Source organism: Bombina bombina, chromosome 1, assembly GCF_027579735.1.
Source record: "Bombina bombina isolate aBomBom1 chromosome 1, aBomBom1.pri, whole genome shotgun sequence".
Lineage (NCBI taxonomy): Eukaryota > Metazoa > Chordata > Amphibia > Anura > Bombinatoridae > Bombina > Bombina bombina.
The window spans coordinates 1,094,432,363-1,094,456,014 of record NC_069499.1 but is presented as its reverse complement, the minus strand read 5'-3'; positions in this window follow the sequence as shown (position 1 = coordinate 1,094,456,014).

Sequence of the window (23,652 nt, the reverse complement as noted above, 5' to 3'; positions counted from 1 at the left end):
TTTGATGATTAAGGTCTACTACATGCTAAAGAACAATAATCACCTAATCTACCCTCATACAGGTATCAAGGGGTGGTTAGGTGATTATGCCCTAAACTGCTACCTCCCAGGATTAGTGGTTAGGCACGCAGTGATATTCCACGGGATTGTTTACTATATATTACCAATATGGGTGGCGATGATGCTTGTTATCTATAGCCAAAGCAAACTAGTACTACACTTCCTAACACCTTACCCCTCCTCTAAACTACACCCCTAAGTTACATAAAAATAAAAAATCCAGCATTATACCTAACACTAACTACATGCTCCATAAAAAACACCCAAAACCAAAAACCCCTAAACCCTAAAACTAAATATGAATAACAGTAGCCCTTAAAAGGGCCTTTTGTAGGCATTGCCCTAAATTCAATACAGCTATTTCAGAACTAAAAACATTACAACACCCCGCTCTGCAATACAAGTAACCCCCACCCCCCAAAATAATAAAGTCTAACTAAAAAACCTATCCTAAAAATTAAAATAAAAAAATTATTTATTTTCAATTGGATGATTAGATTTTAAAATAAAATAATTTCTTGCTATTGGCTGATTAAGAAACCAGCCAATAGGGATTGAATTATTAAAGATTGCTGAGTGGAGGTGGCAGAAGAGGCGGCCAAAGATGGGCCCCCGGTGCCTGGACCTGGGATAAAGAGGGCCTCAGCGTGGATGAAGAGGAGATAGATTTTTTTGCATGGTGAGTTAAAACTTTGGGTTCAGTTAGGGTTTTTTTAGAGTGTTTTTTTTATTTTAAAGAATGTGCTTCTTTAGTTTGTTGTAATTTTTTTCAATTTAAAAGCTCTGTATTGACTTTAGTGCAATGCTCTACAAATGACCCTTTTAATGGCTATTGTAGTTTATTTTTAGTGTTAGGTTTTGTTTTTTTGGTGGGGTTTTTTTCTGGTGCATATAGATTAATGTTACTTACAATGTTATTTTTTAATTTTGGATACTGACTTTTTTATTTTATGTACCTTTCTTTCTGTAACTTTTTTTTAAAGTAACTAAGGGGTTAATAGTTTAGATAGATAATTGCGGTGGGTATGTGGCTTTATAGGGGTTGATAGTTTAGATGGGAACTTTCTGTGGGTATGTGGCAGCATAATGGTTAACAGGATAGATACTTCCTGTGGGTATGTGGCAGTTTAGACATTTATTAGTCTACTGTTAGTTTGCAGTCGTGGGGTACTTCGGTTTAGGGGTATGAGGATTAGTGGTTAGGCACGGCAGTGATATTCCACAGGATTGTTTGCTATATATCACTAATATGGGTGGCGATGCTGGTTGTTATCTATAGACCAATGGCATGCATAGTATAGCCGCTTTATAGGGAGCAATATTTCAACAGGCTTGATCAACATTATGGTGAATCCCTTGGAATGATTTGCCGCCTCACAGCACTTTAAGCCTTAGAGGCCTATTTATCAAGCCGTCAACTGTGCTGCATTCGCCGGCACCAATACGCTCGCCTGACATCGCATAACATCGCTGCCGCGGACCTGAATACGCTCTCCATATTTAACAAAAAGCTGTCAAAAAAAGATGTGCACCAAGTACAGGGAGATGAGCAGCGGACTGTCAACTAACAGTCATCAATCTTGCTGCTATTCGACTTTTTCCCAGCTTTATTTGTATCCTGTCACTAAACACCGCCACTATACTAAACTGTTTAACCCATATCCCGCTGCTCCCAGAGCCCACCGCAACTCTAATAAAGTTATTAACCTCTATTCCGCCGCTCCCGGAGCCCACCACCACCTACATTATGTTATTAACCCCTAATCTGCTGCCCCTACACCACCGCCAATTACATTATGTTATTAACCCCTATCCCGCCACTCCCAGAGCCCACTGCAACTAAATAAAGTTATTAACCCCTAAACATCCAGCCCCCCATATCGCCATAAACTAAATTAACTTATTAACCCCTAAACCTAACAACCCGCTAACTTTATATTAAATATTAACTCATCCCTATCCTATATAATAAAAGGCCAAGTGTGTTTGTCCGAAGCTGTCATGCACAGTAGAGACAGCACGAGGACAAACACACCTGGCCTTTGAGTCCCTAGCTGAATATCTGCCACCGCGGCAGACATGGGCGTGGCCGGGTGTGACCGGGATGTGGCCGGGAGTGAATGGGCTTGGTCGGACGTGAACGGACATGGATGGGGCATGGTCGGGCGTGGTTGGGCGTGGAGGGGCATGGCCGGGTGCGGTCGCTCGATAGATGGAAGATGGGAGAGAGATAGAGAGAGGGGAGAAAGATAGAGAGGGGGAGAGAGACAGCAAAAGACAGGGTGGAGAGAGACAGCAAAAGAGGGGGGGGGAGAGACAGCAAAAGAGAGAAGGGGAGAGAGACAGCAAAACAGAGGGGGAGAGGGACAGCAAAAGAGAGGGGGGAGAGAGATAGCAAAAGAGAGGGGGGAGAGAGACAGCAATTGAGAGAGGGGGAGAGAGACAGCAAAAGAGAGGGGGGGAGAAAGATAGCAAAAGAGAGAGGGGGAGAGAGACAGCAAAAGAGAGGGGGGATAGAGACAGCAAAAGAGAGAGGGGGAGAGAGACAGCAAAAGAGAGGGAGAGAGAGCACAAAAGGGGGGAGAGAGAGCGCAAAAGAAAGGGTGGGAGAGAGAGTGCAAAAGAGAGGGGAGAGAGAGCACAAAAGAGAGGGGGGAGAGAGCGCAAAAGAGAGGAGAGAGAGGTGGGGAGAGAGCGCAAAAGAGATGGGGAGAGAGAGAGCGCAAAAGAGTTGGGGGAGAGAGATAGCGCAAAATAGAGTGGGAGAGAGCGCAAAAGAGAGGGTGAGAGAGAGAGCGCAAAAGAGAGGGTGAGAGAGAGAGTGCAAAAGAGATGGGGGAGAGAGATAGCGCAAAAGAGAGGGGGAGTAAGAGCGCAAAAGAGAGGGGGAGAGAGAGCGCAAAAGAGAGGGGGAGAGAGAGCGCAAAAGAGAGGGGGAGAGAGTGCGCAAAAGAGAGGGGGAGAGAGAGCGCAAAAGAGAGTGGGGAGAGAGAGCGCAAAAGAGAGGGGGAGAGAGAGAGTGCAAAAGAGAGGGGGAGAGAGAGAGAGAGAGCGCAAAAGAGAGAGGGAGAGAGAGAGAGCGCAAAAGAGAGGGGAGAGAGCACAAAAGAGAGGGGGAGAGAGAGAGAGCGCAAAAGAGCAGGGGAGAGAGAGCGCAAAAGAGAGGGGGGAGAGAGAGTGCAAAAGAGAGGGGGGAGAGAGAGCGCAAAAGAGAGGAGGAGAGAGAGCGCGCAAAAGAGAGGGGGGAGAGCGCAAAAGAGAGGGGGAGAGAGAGCGCAAAAGAGAGGGGGGAGAGAGAGCAAAAGAGAGGGGGAGAGAGAGAGCGCAAAAGAGAGGGGGGAGAGAGAGAGCTCAAAAGAGATGGGGAGAGAGCTTAAAAGAGATGGGGAGAGAGCTTAAAAGAGAGGGAAGAGAGAGAACGCAAAAGAGAGAGGGAGAGAGAAAGAGAGAGCGCAAAAGAGAGGGGGGAGAGAGAGAGCTCAAAAGAGAGGGGGGAGAGAGCGCAAAAGAGAGGGGGAGGGAGAGAGCGCATGAGGTGGGACCGCTGTACTGCAAAAAATGGCCCGTGTGAACAGGCTTTAGGACTAGTCTTATAATAAATTTAAACTTACCTTTAAAATTACATTAAACTATATTGAACTAATAATTAACCTACCCTATTATACTAAAATTACATTAAACTATATTAAATCAATAATTAATCTACCTTACATTTTATACTAAAATTACATTAAACTATATTAAACTAATAATTAATCTACCCTAACTATTATACTAAAATTACATTAAACTACAAATGAAATTAACTATATTATATATTTAAACACCTAACCCTACTCAAATAATTAAAATCTACACTATAAATTACAGCAAAAGATAGGGTAATTTGAAGTCACAGGTTTATTTTTCTCCCACAAGGGGTTAGCCCAGGCAAGAGCTGTGTCAGAGAGTAACGAGATGAGAAATCTCACCTTAGCTCTATCAGAGGGAAAGGCCTGAGGTAACATCTCAAAGTAAATGCCCACCTGGTTCAAAAACCCTCTGCACTGATTAGGATCACCTCCATGTCGCTGAGGTAAAGGTGCAGAACCGGACATGCTCCTGGTAGGACTAGGTGCAGCAGCAGAAACAGGAGCAGCCATAACTTGCGGGACACTTTGGTCCAAATGTGCAGTGCGAGTCAGCAGGGTTTACAGGGCTAGTGCAAATTGATCCAAGCGATGATTCTGTTCATCCATCCTGGAAATTATGGCAGGTAAAGGTGGATTATTAGCACCATCAGGATTCATGGCCCTTGTGTAATGTCAGGGTGCCAGGAATCAGACTGAGACGAGAAGTGCAAAAATAATCACACCTTTATTAATAGCAAAAATCAATAAAAAGTCCACAAGTTAAATAACAAGCCAGGAATCAAAACCACAGCTGGTAGTCAGATGAGCCGAGTCAGGAGCAAGCAGAACAGCAGAGTCAGGAACAAGCCAGGGATCAGGAACCAGGAGGAACGTCAGACAGCCAGGTAATACACAGGAGCTCTCACAAACAGGTCTGAGAAAACCAAGGGCAAAGCATACTAAACAAAGGCCCTTTAAATAATATGTGATGACATCACAATTCTGAGACTGCATCCTATCTCACACGGATGATGTACACCAGTCTGGTGCATACTGTTTGATGCTGCTCATTTCCTGCACTTCCTTTTATAGCCAGAGTCAGCTAGAGAGGTGAGTAAAATGGCTGCAAGCAGCACATGGCAAACAAGGCAGGGAAAAAACCCTGACAGGGCGGCAGATTAGGGGTTAATAAGTAAAATTTAGGTGGTGGTGGTGTTGTGCGTCAGATTAGGGGTGTTTTGACTCGGGGGTTATGTTAGGGTGTTAGGTATAAACTTAAATTTTTTTTCTCCCATAGGAATCAATGGGATATCGGGCAGCAGCGAACATGAGCTTTTGCTGCTTTCACACTCCCATTAATTCCTAATGGCATCCGCCGCCTCCAGGGTGGCGGATTGAAAACCAGGTACGCTGTGCCAGGATAATGGCGAGCGTACCTGCTAGTTTTTTGATAACTTGCAAAAGTAGTCAGATAGTGCCGAATTTGCATTCGGAACATCTGTAGTGACGTAAGCATCGATCTGTGTCTGACTGAAACTGGCAGATCGTATATTACGTCACAGATTTCTACTTTTGCCGGTCTGTAGGCTTTGAAAAATAAAAATTCCAGCGTACACTGTGTGCAGAATTATTAGGCAAATGAGTATTTTGACCACATCATCCTCTTTATGCATGTTGTCATACTCCAAGCTGTATAGGCTCGAAAGCCTACTACCAATTAAGCATATTAGGTGATGTGCATCTCTGTAATGAGAAGGGGTGTGGTCTAATGACATCAACACCCTATATCAGGTGTGCATAATTATTAGGCAACTTTCTTTCCTTTGGCAAAATGGGTCAAAAGAAGGACTTGACAGGCTCAGAAAAGTCAAAAATAGTGAGATATCTTGCAGAGGGATGCAGCACTCTTAAAATTGCAAAGCTTCTGAAGCGTGATCATCGAACAATCAAGCGTTTCATTCAAAATAGTCAACAGGGTCGCAAGAAGCGTGTGGAAAAACCAAGGCGCAAAATAACTGCCCATGAACTGAGAAAAGTCAAGCGTGCAGCTGCCAAGATGCCACTTGCCACCAGTTTGGCCATATTTCAGAGCTGCAACATCACTGGAGTGCCCAAAAGCACAAGGTGTGCAATACTCAGAGACATGGCCAAGGTAAGAAAGGCTGAAAGACGACCACCACTGAACTAGACACACAAGCTGAAACGTCAAGACTGGGCCAAGAAATATCTCAAGACTGATTTTTCAAAGGTTTTATGGACTGATGAAATGAGAGTGAGTCTTGATGGGCCAGATGGATGGGCCCGTGGCTGGATTGGTAAAGGGCAGAGAGCTCCAGTCCGACTCCCGCCAGCAAGGTGGAGGTGGAGTACTGGTTTGGGCTGGTATCATCAAAGATGAGCTTGTGGGGCCTTTTCGGGTTGAGGATGGAGTCAAGCTCAACTCCCACTCCTACTGCCAGTTTCTGGAAGACACCTTCTTCAAGCAGTGGTACAGGAAGAAGCCTGCATCCTTCAAGAAAAACATGATTTTTATGCAGGACAATGCTCCATCACACGCGTCCAAGTACTCCACAGCGTGGCTGGCAAGAAAGGGTATAAAAGAAGAAAATCTAATGAAATGGCCTCCTTGTTCACCTGATCTGAACCCCATTGAGAACCTGTGGTCCATCATCAAATGTGAGATTTACAAGGAGGGAAAACAGTACACCTCTCTGAACAGTGTCTGGGAGGCTGTGGTTGCTGCTGCACGCAATGTTGATGGTGAACAGATCAAAACACTGACAGAATCCATGGATGGCAGGCTTTTGAGTGTCCTTGCAAAGAAAGGTGGCTATATTGGTCACTGATTTGTTTTTGTTTTGTTTTTAAATGTCAGAAATGTATATTTGTGAATGTTGAGATGTTATATTGGTTTCACTAGTAAAAATAAATAATTGAAATGGGTATATATTTGTTTTTTGTTAAGTTGCCTAATAATTATGCACAGTAATAGTCACCTGCACACACAGATATCCCCCTAAAATAGCTATAACTAAAAACAAACTAAAAACTACTTCCAAAACTATTCAGCTTTGATATTAATGAGTTTTTTGGGTTCATTGAGAACATGGTTGTTGTTCAATAATAAAATTAATCCTCAAAAATACAACTTGCCTAATAATTCTGCACTCCCTGTATTTGTGGTTGACGGCTTGATAAATAGGCCCCTGTATGTTAGGGCTAGAATAAAAGTTTAACAAAGACATGTAAAACATATTCAAATAAATTATTACACTCATATAAATACATATTTAGTTTAAAATATAACAGCTAGATTACGAGTTTTGTCGGTAAATCTGTGCGGGGCTAACAAGCAGTTTCAGTTTACCACTCACCTACAAACAACGCTGGTATTACGGGTTTTTACAAACCCGGCGTTAGCCGCAGAAAAGTGAGCGGAGAGCAAAATTTAGCTCCACATCTCACCTCAATACCAGCACTGCTGACGGTAGCGGTGAGCTTGCTAAACATGCTCACGCACGATTTCCCCATAGGAATCAATGGGGCAGATTCGGCTGAAAAAAACACTAAAATAAAATACACTGCTACTGTCACGCTATGTTCCTCACACAATATGGTTATTATGTTGTCAAGACTGTCTTCACTATTGTGACAGCTACCAATATTGTTGATAGTAAAATCTTGTATTACTCTAAAAGGATACAATCTGTATATATTTAATGAGGTCGCTCAGACATTTATTCCTAAAATGATAAGGTATTCATATGCTATACTGTGCATTGATCGTGCATTTGAAAATGAAGGTTTACTGTATACCAATTTATATATATGTCAGTAACCTTTCTATTTTTTGTGATTTATGCTAAAATTGGTCATATACAGATGTAATATATGATATGTTGTATAACATCTAACTACCTTAATAAAAATGTATTGATTTAAAAAAAAAACATACAGTGGAGATTATCATTATGCATAAAAAATAGGAAAATAAAGTATACCTAATGGGGCCCATTTATCAAGCTCCGTAATGAGCTTGTGGGCCCGTGTTTCTGGCGAGTCTTCAGACTAGCCAGAAACAGCAGTTATGAAGCAGCGGTCACAAAGACCTAACACCTGCAAAAAAGCAGCGTTCAGCTCCTAACGCAGCCCCATTGATTCCTATGGGAAAATACTTTTTATGTCTACACCTAACACCCTAACATGAACCCTGAGTCTAAACACCCCTAACCTTACACTTATTAACCCCTAATCTGCCGCCCCAACATCGCCGACAGCTACATTATATTATTAACCCCTAATCTGCCGCTCCAGACACAGCCGCCACCTACATTATACTTATTAACCCCTACTCTGCCACCTCCAATGTCACCGCAACCTAACTACAATTATTAACCCTTAATCTAAAAGCAGCCAATAGGATTGGCCTAAAAGCAGCCAATCCTAAAAGCAGCCAATAGGATTGAGCTCGCATTGGATTGGGTGTGTGGGTGGTCTGTTGTAATGTTGGGGGGGTATTGTACTTTTTTTTTACAGGTAAAAGAGCTGATTACTTTGGGGCAATGCCCCGCAAAAAGCCCTTTTAAGGGCTATTTGTAATTTAGTATAGGGTAGGGCTTTTTATTATTTTGGGGGGCTTTTTTATTTTATTAGGAGTATTAGATTAGGTGTAATTAGTAAAATTTTAATTATTTTATTATTTTCTGTAATTTAGTGGGTTGTTTTTTTCGTAATTTAGATAATTGTATTTAATTGTATTTTATTGTAGTTAGTTTTGGAAATACATTTAATTATAGTGTAGTGTTAGATGTAATTGTAATTTAGGTTAGGTTTTATTTTAGAGGTCAATTTGTCTTTATTTTAGCTAGGTAGTTTATTAAATACATAATACTATTTAATAACTATTGTACCTAGTTAAATAAATACAAAGTTGCCTGTGAAATAAAAATAAAACCTAAGCTAGCTACAATGTAACTATTAGTTATATTGTATCTAGCTTAGGGTTTATTTTACAGGTAAGTATTTAGTTTTAAATAGGAATAATTTATTTAATTGTAGTAATTTTATTTTGATTTATTTAAATTATATTTAAGTTAGGGGGTTGTTAGGGTTAGACTTAGATTTAGGGGTTAACACATTTAATATAGTTGCGGTGACATTGGGGGCGGCAGATTAGGGGTTAATAAATGTAGGTAGGTGTTGGCAATGTTATTGACGGCAGATTAGGGGTTAAGAAAATTTAACTAGTGTTTGAAAAGCGGGAGTGCGGCGGATTAGGGGTTAATATATTTATTAAAGTGGCGGAGATGTCCGGTCGGCAGATTATGGGTTAAAATTTTTATTTAAGTGTTTGCGATGTGGGGGAGCCTCGTTTTAGGGGTTAATAGGTAGTTTATGGGTGTTAGTGTACTTTTTAGCACTTTAGTTAAGAGTTTTATGTTAGCCCATAAAACTCTTAACTACTGACTTTTAAATTCGGTATCAGTCTTGACAGGAGAGGCTGTACCGCTCACTTTTTCCAAGACTCGTAATACCGGCGTTAGGAAAATCCCATTGAAAATATGGGATACGCAATTGACGTAAGTGGAATTGCATTATGTTCGAGTTGCGAAAAAAAGTGAGCGGTGAGCCTGTACCTGCAATACTCGTAATACCAGTGGTGGGAAAAAAGCAGCGTTGGGACCTCTCAATGCTGCTTTTTAACCCTAACACAAGACTCGTAATCTAGCCGTACGTTTATTATTGAAATCAGTGTTTAAAATGGGTTTTGGTATATGTCAAGGTATTTGACTGTGAAGTACTCTAACGTATGTACATATACAGTATATATAAATATAAATATATATATATATATATATATATATATTATTTTTTATTTATTTTTTTAATTAAAAATGACTGTAAATGTTTAAAAGCTACAGGTGAAAAAGATCACCTGTAGCTCATGCTTGCCTTCATCGCACTGGAGAGCCACGCTGACCCAGTCCTCTTCTTCACAGAGCCCCTGCAGTGCTAATACGCGGTTCCCAGGGACTGCTCTAAAGCTTTCAGTGTGTGCAGCCAAGGATATGTAAAGAAGAGGACTTGGTTAGCGTGGCTCTCCAGTGAGCTGAAACTAAGTATTAACCCCTAAAAAAAAATTATGGAAACAAATGAATACTGACAAATTTTCTATAAATCATTTGGATATTCATTTTCTTCTAAGTGAAGTTTTTAAAGTATACATAATGCACCTTCGGCTTTAGCGTGTGAGCGAAATACAGAAAAGGATTTTGTAGTTCACCCCATGTGGAAAGAGTTACCGCAGTTGCGCTGTCCTACCTTCTGATATTAGCACACCAGAGGCTTTCTCTCTCCCACTAACATTTTACTTTCAACTTGTCATGTGAGCATAACAATAGGAGCGCTATTATTTTAACTTGAGTGCTGTCTATGGCCTAGATTTGGAGTTCGGCGGTAGCCGTCAAAACCAGCGTTAGAGGCTCCTAACGCTGGTTTTGGCCGCCCGCTGGTATTTGGAGTCAGTGATTAAAGGGTCTAACGCTCACTTTTCAGCCGCGACTTTTCCATACCGCAGATCCCCCTACGCCATTTGCGTATCCTATCTTTTCAATGGGATCTGTCTAACGCCGGTATTTAGAGTCGTTTCTGAAGTGAGCGTTAGAGCTCTAACGACAAAACTCCAGCCGCCTGAAAATAGCAGGAGTTAAGAGCTTTCTGGCTAACGCCGGTTCATAAAGCTCTTAACTACTGTACCCTAAAGTACACTAACAACCATAAACTACCTATGTACCCCTAAACCGAGGTCCCCCCACATCGCCGCCACTCGATTAAAATTTTTAACCCCTAATCTGCCGACCGCCACCTACATTATACTTATGTACCCCTAATCTGCTGCCCCTAACCCCACCGACCCCTATATTACATTTATTAACCCCTAACCTGCCCCCCACAACGTCGCCACCAGCTACTTAAAATAATTAACCCCTAATCTTCCGACCGCAAAGCGCCGCCACCTACGTTATCCCTATGTACCCCTAATCTGCTGCACCTAACACCGCCGACCCCTATATTATATTTATTAACCCCTAATCTGCCCCCCTCAACGTCGCCGACACCTGCCTACACTTATTAACCCCTAATCTGCCGAGCGGACCTGAGCGCTACTATAATAAAGTTATTAACCCCTAACCCGCCTCACTAACCCTATAATAAATAGTATTAACCCCCTAATCTGCCCTCCCTAACATCGCCGACACCTAACTTCAATTATTAACCCCTAATCTGATGACCGGAGCTCACCGCTACTATAATAAATGGATTAACCCCTAAAGCTAAGTCTAACCCTAACACTAACACCCCCCTAACTTAAATATAATTTACATCTAACGAAATAAATGAACTCTTATTAAATAAATGATTCCTATTTAAAGCTAAATACTTACCTGTAAAATAAATCCTAATATAGCTACAATATAAATTATAATTATATTATAGCTATTTTAGGATTAATATTTATTTTACAGGCAACTTTGTAATTATTTTAACCAGGTACAATAGCTATTAAATAGTTAAGAACTATTTAATAGTTACCTAGTTAAAATAATAACAAAATTACCTGTAAAATAAATCCTAACCTAAGATATAATTAAACCTAACACTACCCTATCAATAAAATAATTAAATAAACTACCTACAATTACCTACAATTAACCTAACACTACACTATCAATAAATTAATTAAACACAATTCCTACAAATAAATACAATTAAATAAACTAGCTAAAGTACAAAAAATAAAAAAGAACTAAGTTACAAAAAATAAAAAAATATTTACAAACATAAGAAAAATATTACAACAATTTTAAACTAATTACACCTACTCTAAGCCCCCTAATAAAACAACAAAGCCCCCCAAAATAAAAAATTCCCTACCCTATTCTAAATTAAAAAAGTTGCAAGCTCTTTTACCTTACCAGCCCTGAACAGGGCCCTTTGCGGGGCATGCCCCAAGAATTTCAGCTCTTTTGCCTGTAAAAGAATAAATACAATACCCCCCCCCAACATTACAACCCACCACCCACATACCCCTAATCTAACACAAACCCCCCTTAAATAAACCTAACACTAAGCCCCTGAAGATCTTCCTACCTTGTCTTCACCATCCAGGTTCACCGATCCGTCCTGAAGAGCTCCTCCGATGTCCTGATCCAAGCCCAAGCGGGGGGCTGAAGAGGTCCATGATCCGGTCAAAGTCTTCATCCAAGCGGGGCAGAAGAGGATCTTCCATCCGATTGAAGTCATCATCCAGGCGGCATCTTCTATGGTCTTCCATCCGGAGCGAAGCGGCAGGATCCTGAAGACCTCCAGCGCGGAACATCCATCCGGACCGACGACTGAACGACGAATGACTGTTCCTTTAAGGGACGTCATCCAAGATGGCGTCCCTCGAATTCCGATTGGCTGATAGGATTCTATCAGCCAATCGGAATTAAGGTAGGAATTTTCTGATTGGCTGATGGAATCAGCCAATCAGAATCAAGTTCAATCCGATTGGCTGATCCAATCAGCCAATCAGATTGAGCTCGCATTCTATTGGCTGTTCCGATCAGCCAATAGAATGCGAGCTCAATCTGATTGGCTGATTGGATCAGCCAATCGGATTGAACTAGATTCTGATTGGCTGATTCCATCAGCCAATCAGAAAATTCCTACCTTAATTCCGATTGGCTGATAGAATCCTATCAGCCAATCGGAATTTGAGGGACGCCATCTTGGATGACGTCCCTTAAAGGAACAGTCATTCGTCGTTCAGTCGTCGGTCCGGATGGATGTTCCGCGCTGGAGGTCTTCAGGATCCTGCCGCTTCGCTCCGGATGGAAGACCATAGAAGATGCTGCCTGGATGATGACTTCAATCGGATGGAAGATCCTCTTCTGCCCCGCTTGGATGAAGACTTTGACCGGATCATGGACCTCTTCAGCCCCCCGCTTGGGCTTGGATCAGGACATCGGAGGAGCTCTTCAGGACGGATCGGTGAACCTGGATGGTGAAGACAAGGTAGGAAGATCTTCAGGGGCTTAGTGTTAGGTTTATTTAAGGGGGGTTTGTGTTAGATTAGGGGTATGTGGGTGGTGGGTTGTAATGTTGGGGGGGGTATTGTATTTATTCTTTTACAGGCAAAAGAGCTGAAATTCTTGGGGCATGCCCCGCAAAGGGCCCTGTTCAGGGCTGGTAAGGTAAAAGAGCTTGTAACTTTTTTAATTTAGAATAGGGTAGGGAATTTTTTATTTTGGGGGGCTTTGTTGTTTTATTAGGGGGCTTAGAGTAGGTGTAATTAGTTTAAAATTGTTGTAATATTTTTCTTATGTTTGTAAATATTTTTTTATTTTTTGTAACTTAGTTCTTTTTTATTTTTTGTACTTTAGCTAGTTTATTTAATTGTATTTATTTGTAGGAATTGTGTTTAATTAATTTATTGATAGTGTAGTGTTAGGTTAATTGTAGGTAATTGTAGGTAGTTTATTTAATTATTTTATTGATAGGGTAGTGTTAGGTTTAATTATATCTTAGGTTAGGATTTATTTTACAGGTAAATTTGTTATTATTTTAAATAGGTAACTATTAAATAGTTCTTAACTATTTAATAGCTATTGTACCTGGTTAAAATAATTACAAAGTTGCCTGTAAAATAAATATTAATCCTAAAATAGCTATAATATAATTATAATTTATATTGTAGCTATATTAGGGTTTATTTTACAGGTAAGTATTTAGCTTTAAATAGGAATCATTTATTTAATAAGAGTTAATTTATTTTGTTAGATGTAAATTATATTTAAGTTAGGGGGGTGTTAGTGTTAGGGTTAGACTTAGCTTTAGGGGTTAATACATTTATTAGAATAGCGGTGAGGTCCGCTCGGCAGATTAGGGGTTAATAATTGAAGGTAGGTGTCGGCGATGTTAGGGAGGGCAGATTAGGGGTTAATACTATTTATGATAGGGTTAGTGAGGCGGGTTAGGGGTTAATAACTTTATTATAGTAGCGGTGCGGTCCGCTCGGCAGATTAGGGGTTAATAAGTGTAGGCAGGTGTCGGCGACGTTGAGGGGGGCAGATTAGGGGTTAATAAATATAATATAGGGGTCGGCGATGTTAGGGCAGCAGATTAGGGGTACATAGGGATAACGTAGGTTGCGGCGGTTTACGGAGCGGCAGATTAGGGGTTAAAAAAAATATGCAGGGGTCAGCGATAGCGGGGGCGGCAGAATTGGGGTTAATAAGTGTAAGGTTAGGGGTGTTTAGATTCGGGGTACATGTTAGAGTGTTAGGTGCAGACGTAGGAAGTGTTTCCCCATAGGAAACAATGGGGCTGCGTTAGGAGCTGAACGCTGCTTTTTTGCAGGTGTTAGGTTTTTTTTCAGCTCAAACAGCCCCATTGTTTCCTATGGGAGAATCGTGCACGAGCACGTTTTTGAGGCTGGCCGCGTCCGTAAGCAACTCTGGTATCGAGAGTTGCATTTGCGGAAAAAATGCTCTACGCTCCTTTTTTGGAGCCTAACGCAGCATTTGTTTGAACTCTCGATACCAGAGTTAAATTTATGGTGCGGCCAGAAAAAAGCCCGCGGAGCGTTAACAGCCCTTTTACCGCCAAACTCCAAATCTAGGCCAAAGTTTTCAAGTTGTATCTTCTGTCCCTCTCACAGTAGCGCAGTATCTTATAAAAAATATCAGGTTGCAGAGGACTACCCCTAATCATCCAAAACCATGCCCAGCCTACTTTCTGCCCAAGATGCAAAATTACTTTGTACCATGTGCCATCTGCATTCCTAGGACACCAGCCTCCCCCTCACAGTTTGTTTCCAGGAAATAGAGTTTTGATACTAGCACTGTGTAGAGCCAATCAAAATACATTCCAACACATTGTGAAAAACCACTGAGTTTTTTTTTTTTAAAAAAAACTGTATAATAATTCAGTTTTATTTTGTAGCTCTGTTTATAATGCAAATAATATGTATTATATGTTTAAACTAGTTTTCAACTTCGTTATACAGAAATTTGAGTATGGAATATAAGATGCCCTTTAAATATAGGATTTCTGGTCACTTTATTTAAGTGGGACTGACATTTTTACAGTTTCTTATAAATGGCCTTCTCTTATCATCCCAGAAGCTCCAGGCAAGTTTCCCTTTAAACAATTATATCTTTCTGTTATTAGATCACAACAGGATTTTTATTGGAGCAATAAACAACATCATCAAATCTTCTCTCTTATATTACTTCAATATTTTGATCCTGAAAGTACCCCGCAGGACATCTGTGCTTTTAAGTGCAGACACTGGAAAGTCTTTTGACTTTATGGGTCTTAGCTAAGCTTTTTGCTAATTAAATACTTTTACATTAGCAAAATTTGCAACAACAGCAATATAAGCATCCATAAAATAAGGATAGATTCCATTCTACATTAAGAAGATTGTTTAAATACAGGGCTACAGAGGTTAAGCACCATACACAAAAATAATAGCAAGCTGCAGGGCTAAGCTTTTTGGGGTTTACCACAAACCAAAGAATAAAAGCACAAACCAATATAAAACTATAAACATATAAAGTATAATTACTAAAGTATTCATTCATTGAAATGTGCTGCCGTGTTTTATAAATGAGTTATCCTAGCCACGCACATCTACTTCCTGAGGTTCTGAAAGCCTATTAAGCACCGCTGACTGCTGCTTGAAACACTGGAATAATCTACCATACATAAATGTATTAGTATTAGGCCAGGCTAAGTGCCGCATTACTGTTATGTTCCTTTTACAGATTAAGTTAAAAAAGTGAATATCATGAAATGTGTAACACAATGGGGACGAATTATCAAGCTCCGAATGGAGCTTGATGTCTCTGTTTCCGCGCGAGCCTTCAGGCTTGCTGGAAACAGTAGTTATGAAGCAGCGGTCTAAAGAACGCTGCTCCATAATTTGTCCGCCTGCTCAGAGGCTGCGGACATCAATCCACCCGATCCTATACGATCAGACTGATTGACACCCCCTGCTAGAGGCCGATTGGCCGTGAATCTGCAGGGGTGGCATTGCACCAGCAGTTCACAAAAACTGCGTGTGCAATTATAAATACCAACAGCATATGCTGTCAGCATTTATCGATGTGCGGCGGACATGATACGCTACATCGTATCATGTCCGTCCACACTTTAAGTGACGGCTAACTTAAGCGTGCAATTGATATGGGGTATTTTTGCGGCTCTTTTCATGCGTGTTATGAGCACAATGAAATTTAATGAGCATCAGGTTAGCGTGACATCAGAACTCTGGTTAACATTTACGTGAGACAAAAAAGTGGCATAGCACAAATCAAAATACGTTTAAATGTACAATTACACTCAAAATAATACTATCTGATTAACATTTCTTTTTAAATTGCTTTAAAAAGTTTCAAGGGACCAAGGATATGAGTTCTCAGATGTTAGGAACAAAAAAGGCAAATGACTTTAACATAGAGATACATACATACAAATGTCTAAATATGTGTATGTATGAATATATATATATATATATATATATATAGGCAAAAAATTGGTGTATGTGCACTCTCACCAACGTTCAGCAACTACCAGGGTGCTCTACGGTAAATGATAAAAAAGCAAAGAGAAGCACTCACTGGATTTTCATCAAAAAGTGACCAGAACTTTAATGTAGTTTGTGACGTTTCGGGACAGCAACAGTCCCTTCCTCTGACAAATAAACACTGAACAAAAGCAGCCTTAAATAGGCTCCCAAATACACTCCCCTCAGGATCAGCCAATCCAGGCTGAATGATTAAACACACCCATATAGTGACCAATAAGAAAACATGATACAAATTGTGCATGTGACTGTTATAACATAATTGACAAAAATGCTTTAAAAAACAAATCCCCTTTGGATCCCAATGCTGGTAGTCATGCCCCCTAACTACAATAAACATCCTATATGGTTATCAATCGTCTAAATAAATGAAATAAATCATAAAATCGTCTATTGTTAAATAACCAATCAAACATTGGATTGCAAACTCGGATTGCAATAGGCTCCAATTCGTCATTCCTACTGTTACTGATCCGCCCCTTGTTGCCAGGGACACGATCAACGGCACGTCTATAGCCATCAAAAAAGACACTTTGTTACTGTTCCGCCCCTTATTACTAGGGACGCGATCAACGGCACAACTATAACCCTCAAAAATGACACACATCCCAACACACAGTAGCGCATATCCTGCTGAATTACTTGTTACATGCGCCTTTCTAGATAATATGTAGCAGATCGCTCTATAAGAAAGCTATCAAAAATGTCAACAAAGAATTATCCAATGGCAAAATGCCATGTCAAAAAATGGGCGTACATATAGAGGCGTACATGCCTCAGTGTTAAATATGCTGATATCTTATTGACCGTAATCAAAACAAAAAGTAACAATAACCATGTTACAAAATACATTAATATAAAAGCCTATTGCTCCAATCGTTCTATATATTAGCAATCGTATTGTATATAGTGAAATCGCCATGTGTGAATTATCGGAATGTACATAAAGCAAAAAGCAGAAATATCGAGAATATCATGCCCTCGAGTGTATGCAACTAAACATATAACGTGGATTTACTTATAGAGCAACTCTTTGGTAGCATCAGCAATCGTGTTAAATATGTTTTATGTATTTACTTAAAAATTACCATCTATAAATCAGTGAGACAGAATTGGCCAATAGCTATGTGTCTAGCCCCAATGGGCGTGTTATTAACATATAATGCATACATAAATGAGCCTATTGCTCGAATCCTTACGTGAATTTACACCTATATATTATGTCCATCATACAATCCCCGTGTGTGAAGAAAAAGAGGACTGTAAATAATTTAAAAGAGAACTGTAAATAATTGGGCATGTGTCTAAAGAAGTGAAACTAAAACTATCACCTAAAAGTGCATAAACATACATAATAGTGCATAAAAACATGTATACACATGTTGACCACAACATGTCTCTGCCCCAATCTCGGGCATCTAGCTACACCCCAAAGGGGAAACGAGGGGGGGTGGAGTATGACAAAAAGGGAACTATATCATACAGGTCATGACCAGACCGCAGAAGGATCCAATAGGAATCGTGTAAGCACTCCTTGGAGTGATACACCACACAAACAATACAATTAAAATGAAACAGTTAAAAACAAAAAATTGGCGCATGGAGAACTGACGGAGAACAGATATTTCGTATTGAAAAAATAATAATATCAAAAAGAGCAATTATCCAAGCAAATCTTATAAAATAACAAGGTATTTGAACAAGGTAATATTATCATAATGGTCTTTGCCCCAAGGCTATTTAACAAAAAACTATATAGTGTCAGACTATTTGCTTGAAATCTTATTCCCAAGGGAAGGGAGGCAAAAAATAATAGGAAAAAATAGGAAAAAATAAAAAATAAAAAAATAAATAAAAATTGGAAAAATAATAATGAAAATATATGTGTGGGATCAAAACCCGATCCAAAAACAAGCCAAGAATTGAAAAATTATAAAAATGGATCAAAAAATGGATCAAAAATAAATCAAAAATAAATCACCACGTGCCAGTCCCTAGGAGAGGAGGAAATAGGGGTAATCTTCTATTACGCAAGGAATCAAGATGGATTTACGAATTGGGGACTATACACCCCAGAGGACTTAATACCCACACTGGATGGCAATGTTTCCTGTGAACTTTGATTTTGGCTTTTTGATTTTTGTTTTCTATGATTCTTTAGGAATCCCTATGAGAATCTATGCCTCTGTGAGAGTCCACGATAACCCGCAGTTACATTGATGAGAGTCCATGAGTCCATTACCAGTGCTTTTTTGATTTATTTTTGATTTATTTTTTATCCATTTTTTGATCCATTTTTATAATTTTTCAATTCTTGGCTTGTTTTTGGATCGGGTTTTGATCCCACACATATATTTTCATTATTATTTTTCCAATTTTTTTTTTTTTTTTATTTTTTCCTATTTTTTCCTATTATTTTTTGCCTCCCTTCCCTTGGGAATAAGATTTCAAGCAAATAGTCTGACACTATATAGTTTTTTGTTAAATAGCCTTGGGGCAAAGACCATTATGATAATATTACCTTGTTCAAATACCTTGTTATTTTATAAGATTTGCTTGGATAATTGCTCTTTTTGATATTATTATTTTTTCAATACGAAATATCTGTTCTCCGTCAGTTCTCCATGCGCCAATTTTTTGTTTTTAACTGTTTCATTTTAATTGTATTGTTTGTGTGGTGTATCACTCCAAGAAGTGCTTACACGATTCCTATTGGATCCTTCTGCGGTCTGGTCATGCCCTGTATGATATAGTTCCCTTTTTGTCATACTCCACCCCCCCTCGTTTCCCCTTTGGGGTGTAGCTAGATGCCCGAGATTGGGGCAGAGACATGTTGTGGTCAACATGTGTATACATGTTTTTATGCACTATTATGTATGTTTATGCACTTTTAGGTGATAGTTTTAGTTTCACTTCTTTAGACACATGCCCAATTATTTACAGTTCTCTTTTAAATTATTTACAGTCCTCTTTTTCTTCACACACGGGGATTGTATGATGGACATAATATATAGGTGTAAATTCACGTAAGGATTCGAGCAATAGGCTCATTTATGTATGCATTATATGTTAATAACACGCCCATTGGGGCTAGACACATAGCTATTGGCCAATTCTGTCTCACTGATTTATAGATGGTAATTTTTAAGTAAATACATAAAACATATTTAACACGATTGCTGATGCTACCAAAGAGTTGCTCTATAAGTAAATCCACGTTATATGTTTAGTTGCATACACTCGAGGGCATGATATTCTCGATATTTCTGCTTTTTGCTTTATGTACATTCCGATAATTCACACATGGCGATTTCACTATATACAATATGATTGCTAATATATAGAACGATTGGAGCAATAGGCTTTTATATTAATGTATTTTGTAACATGGTTATTGTTACTTTTTGTTTTGATTACGGTCAATAAGATATCAGCATATTTAACACTGAGGCATGTACGCCTCTATATGTACGCCCATTTTTTGACATGGCATTTTGCCATTGGATAATTCTTTGTTGACATTTTTGATAGCTTTCTTATAGAGCGATCTGCTACATATTATCTAGAAAGGCGCATGTAACAAGTAATTCAGCAGGATATGCGCTACTGTGTGTTGGGATGTGTGTCATTTTTGAGGGTTATAGTTGTGCCGTTGATCGCGTCCCTAGTAATAAGGGGCGGAACAGTAACAAAGTGTCTTTTTTGATGGCTATAGACGTGCCGTTGATCGCGTCCCTGGCAACAAGGGGCGGATCAGTAACAGTAGGAATGACGAATTGGAGCCTATTGCAATCCGAGTTTGCAATCCAATGTTTGATTGGTTATTTAACAATAGACGATTTTATGATTTATTTCATTTATTTAGACGATTGATAACCATATAGGATGTTTATTGTAGTTAGGGGGCATGACTACCAGCATTGGGGTCCAAAGGGGATTTGTTTTTTAAAGCATTTTTGTCAATTATGTTATAACAGTCACATGCACAATTTGTATCATGTTTTCTTATTGGTCACTATATGGGTGTGTTTAATCATTCAGCCTGGATTGGCTGATCCTGAGGGGAGTGTATTTGGGAGCCTATTTAAGGCTGCTTTTGTTCAGTGTTTATTTGTCAGAGGAAGGGACTGTTGCTGTCCCGAAACGTCACAAACTACATTAAAGTTCTGGTCACTTTTTGATGAAAATCCAGTGAGTGCTTCTCTTTGCTTTTATATATATATATATATATATATATATATATATATATATATATATATATATATATATATATACTGTTTATGTGTGTGAGTACATATGTATTTATGTATTTATATGTGTTTATATGCATTTATAAACATATATATATGTAAACACATAAATACACTTTGTAGTCACATAGTTGAAAACATAAAAAATTATATTAATGCTATATTCATGTTTAATAAGGTGTTTCTGTGCTTACTGTAAATATATCACATGCAAATGTTCTTCAAATAGGGGAATATGTTCTAAGCATTTGTTAAAAAAATTGCAATATTTATCTGTATATATCTATACCTATATATAATAATTTCTATATATAAAGGTATAGACATATATTTTATAAAAAAAACATCAGATACATATAGAGGCCTATCTATCAAGCTCCGAACGGAGCTTGACGGCCCGTGTTTCTGGCGAGTCTTCAGACTTGCCAGAAACACAAGTTATGGAGCGGTGGACAGGAATCGCCACAATTCAACCCAATCGAGTACGATCGGTTTGATTGACACCCCCTGCTGGCGGCCCATTGGCCGCAAGTTTGCAGGGGGCGGCGTTGCACCAGCAGCTCTTGTGAGCTGCTGGTGCAATGCTGAATATGGAGAGCTTATTGCTCTCCGCATTCAGCAATGTCTTGCGGACCTGATCCGTACTGTCGGATTAGGTCCGCAAGACATTTGTTAAATTGGCCTCATAGAAATATTTATTTAAGAATACATCGAATATATTCTTCTATGTGAAAAACTTTGAAATGTGTAATATTCATATTTCATGTTGGGTTTAGCTTTCTTGAATAAATGCGGTCGGGTTAGCATGCGAGAATGGATGTTAGGTTTTTTTTGCAGTTTGTGCGCTCTATTGAAGTCTATGGGAGAATACGTTAATGCATTTGCGATGTTTGAAGTTCCACTTTTTGCGTGCATCAGGTTTTCGCTTTCATGCTTTTTATTTTCAACTCATAATAAGACCGCAACCCGATCCATCCAACAAAGCTAACATGCTTGTGGGAGCTTTAAATAGCGCACCACTCATAATCTAGCCCAATATTAGCTTTATTGTAAATTTACAGTAAGAAAATAAAATAAATGTAAATGTTGACTAATGTGTATATCTCTTTATTTGTACAAAACTATTATTGAGAATATGTTTAGTGATTTTCAGTTTAATGAGAAAACATGACCTCTGTATGTTGTAATGCTAAATGTAATACTAATTAGATACAGTAGCTGATATTATCTATCTATGGAGATTTCAGATTTAAATACTCTTCTTCAAAAATATATATATAGCATTGTACACAATTATTAAATGATTTGTGAGGTTCAATCCATGTTTTAATGATTTAATTGGGAACTTTGTCTCTGGCATTAACATATGTTTTTTGCCATTGAAATTCCAATTTTCATTTTCTTTTTATATGCTGTTTGTGCAGTAAGAGTGTTTTGTGTACAGACAGTGAGAGTGTTGTCAGTGTGTAGTGATGTTTGTGTGAGCAGTATTTTAAATTGCAAAAACCTACAATATTACCAGAGTTTAACTCTTAAATTGCTGAGCCATTTCCACACTTGTGCTGAGCTGGTTTGCTATTTTAGTTGCTTCTAACTTCTAAACCTTACTGTAGGCCATTTTTTTCAGTGAGAAACCCACACATATATATCTTTGTTTTTGACTTTTTAGAGATTCAAACTATGCCATTATTTTTAATGGCTTAAGAAAGCTGAGATCAAGGGCCCGATTATATATGCTGCGTCAGGTGCAAAAGCCGTCGTCGTCAATTTTTAGTCGGATCTAGCGATCACATATACGCCTCAGCATACAAGTTACGCGTGTATATTTTACCCGTCGACCCCAGTTTTTACCCACATAAATTAACATAGAACCGGCGTTGCAATTCGTTATCACATATTCAGGGCAAGGACTTATGCTCGCAGAATGGAGAAAATTTACACCATTTTCACCTTGCCACACATAGGCAGGCGCAGCAAGCCTTGCACTGACTATGAAAGCACTCTAACTCACTGGAAGCATTAACAAACATCTAACGCATGTGCAATATCCACCCCTAAACTGCCATCCCCCACATCACAGGGAGAAAGATATGCTAAAAAATACTAACCTTCAGACTTTGAACACAGTCATTTGTCCTTTCCCAAATCAACGCTTCAGGATCTAACCTAATATTGCTACAACCACACCATATATATGATATATCATAACCAAGCAGTTATTATATTTTGCACAATACAGGGAGTGCAGAATTATTAGGCAAATGAGTATTTTGACCACATCATCCTCTTTATGCATGTTGTCTTACTCCAAGCTGTATAAGCTCGAAAGCCTACTACCAATTAAGCATATTAGGTGATGTGCATCTCTGTAATGAGAAGGGGTGTGGTCTAATGACATCAACACCCTATATCAGGTGTGCATAATTATTAGGCAACTTCCTTTCCTTTGGCAAAATGGGTCAAAAGAAGGACTTGACAGGCTCAGAAAAGTCAAAAATAGTGAGATATCTTGCAGAGGGATGCAGCACTCTTAAAATTGCAAAGCTTCTGAAGTGTGATCATCGAACAATCAAGCGTTTCATTCAAAATAGTCAACAGGGTCGCAAGAAGCGTGTGGAAAAACCAAGGCGCAAAATAACTGCCCATGAACTGAGAAAAGTCAAGCGTGCAGCTGCCAAGATGCCACTTGCCACCAGTTTGGCCATATTTCAGAGCTGCAACATCACTGGAGTGCCCAAAAGCACAAGGTGTGCAATACTCAGAGACATGGCCAAGGTAAGAAAGGCTGAAAGACGACCACCACTGAACAAGACACACAAGCTGAAACGTCAAGACTGGGCCAAGAAAAATCTCAAGACTGATTTTTCTAAGGTTTTATGGACTGATGAAATGAGAGTGAGTCTTGATGGGCCAGATGGATGGGCCCATGGCTGGATTGGTAAAGGGCAGAGAGCTCCAGTCCGACTCAGACGCCAGCAAGGTGGAGGTGGAGTACTGGTTTGTGCTGGTATCATCAAAGATGAGCTTGTGGGGCCTTTTCGGGTTGAGGATGGAGTCAAGCTCAACTCCCAGTCCTACTGCCAGTTTCTGGAAG